Source organism: Trichechus manatus, unplaced genomic scaffold (assembly GCF_000243295.1).
Source record: "Trichechus manatus latirostris isolate Lorelei unplaced genomic scaffold, TriManLat1.0 scaffold00193, whole genome shotgun sequence".
Lineage (NCBI taxonomy): Eukaryota > Metazoa > Chordata > Mammalia > Sirenia > Trichechidae > Trichechus > Trichechus manatus.
This window is the reverse complement of record NW_004444129.1, coordinates 4,539,784-4,541,814: the sequence shown is the minus strand read 5'-3', so window position 1 is coordinate 4,541,814 and position 2,031 is coordinate 4,539,784.

Here is a 2,031-nt window from a genome sequence, read left to right as displayed (position 1 = left end):
GTTCTTTGATTTATAGCAGTACCTTGCCAGGCTCTGCCTCTGTGTTCAGCTGGTGTCTTCTGTCTGTCTGTCTCTTCTCCTCATCTTATAAGGACACCAGTCATGTCGTATTAGGGCCCACCCTACTCCAGTGTGACCTCATGTTAACATAACTAATGACATCTGCAGAGATGCTATTTCCAAACAAGGTCAGCTTCACAGGTACTGGAGGTTAGGACTTCAACATATCTTTTTGTAGGGTACAAATCAACCCATAACACAGGCTGAATTTAAACTCATCCCTAGCACTCCTGCAAGCACTTTACATACATTAGTTATAGCACATTTGTTATAGTAAATTGTTTATTTGTAATGATTCTGGGGTAAAGACCATGGCATATTCATCACCTTATTACCAGTGCCTAGCATGGAACCCTGCTAAATGAATTAATAAATACCTAAACACGTATTATTTTTAAAACACAATGTATGTTTGGAAGAAAGTTTTGCAAATGGTAACATGTAGTCAATCAATGATCCATAGTCTCTTCTCTGTCAGTATTTCAGATTGTTTGCTTCCAATCTTTTTTTGTTTTTTTCTATATGCAGAGTTCTGGACTTCTTTGTAATATGCTATTTTTATACAGCATGATTTGTTTGTTTAGTAATGGTTATACTTCCATTTTAATCATGTTGGATCTTCAACTAGTTACAATCTGCTCTTCTGATTTACTGAAATACACAATAAAATGTAGTCAGCTACTAGAAACTTGGGGTAGACTGCCCCCATCATAAAAACAGTGGGTCAGTATTTTAACACTATCATTGGGCTGGCTTTCCCACCCCCACCTCATCCCTGGTCCACACATTTACACGTGTTGAATGAACTATGAGGGAGTTTATCCCGGTGTTCTTTTGTAAGACTCCGGTATAACTACTTTAGTTTTACTCATACAAAACTAAAACCACACACGTTGCTGTCGAGTCAATTCCGGCTCACAGAGACCCTGTAGGACAGAGTAGAACTTCCCCATAGGGTTTCCAAGGAACAGCTGGTGGATTCAAACTGCTGACATTTTGGTTAGCAGTCAAGCTCTTAACCACTGTGCCACCAGGGCTCCTTACTCATACAAGGGCATATGAAAACCCCCATACAGGAGATGGAGTGTCTGCCCACTACAGGAGAAACTGGGCCGGGTCTGAATATCTCTAATATACCAGATTGAAACGGTCCTGGAAAACAATGCTGTCCCAAAAATGTATCTAAATGTTAAGATGAGTTCTTGTCTCAATTCCTTGGTGCTTGAAGAAATAATTTAGGTCACAATAGAAACATGAGGTTCAAAAACAATAAACTTTATACACTGAGAAAAATAAGATTCAAACAGGAAAGTGCTTTTCCAGATAGACCAATATAAGTGTTTGTCAGACACAATAAAAGCGTTCAGTTAACAGTATCAAACATCCAAGAAATGTCCAAAAGCAGTAATAACAGAAATAAAACTCTAGTCATCAGACACCACAGACCAGAGGGATCATTGTCTTGGAGCTAAAAACAGAATAAAACCCAGATTGATTGAAATTTCCTATATGAACTTACAGATACATGGGCTTCCTGAAGTGGTGCCACAGACAAATACTCATTAGCCACTGTGCGGGGCAATCCTCCATAAGTTCTTTCTTTGAAAATGAGATACTATTGCTCCAAACTCTCAGTCTTCACTTCTAATGGAGTAGAGATGTACCTGGGGAAAACTAAAGGCAGAAGGGTAGAGATGATCGCAAAATTGCCTAACAACCCTTTGGAAAACTCAGTCTTCTAGATACCGGAGAGGAGTGTGCTAGCTGGGCAGAAATAACCTCTAGGTGACACTTTATATGGCTTCACTGGATGCAAGGATAAATCAGACAGGGAAGGGAAGACTAATTGGATGAAAAGGATCAGCAGAGTGAGAGAGAAATGACTCTTCTGGAAACCAAGGTATCTGCCCAGCCATGCACCGGTGTCCTCTCAATACGGCGCGCTTAAGGACTAGCATCCTTGAAGATCCC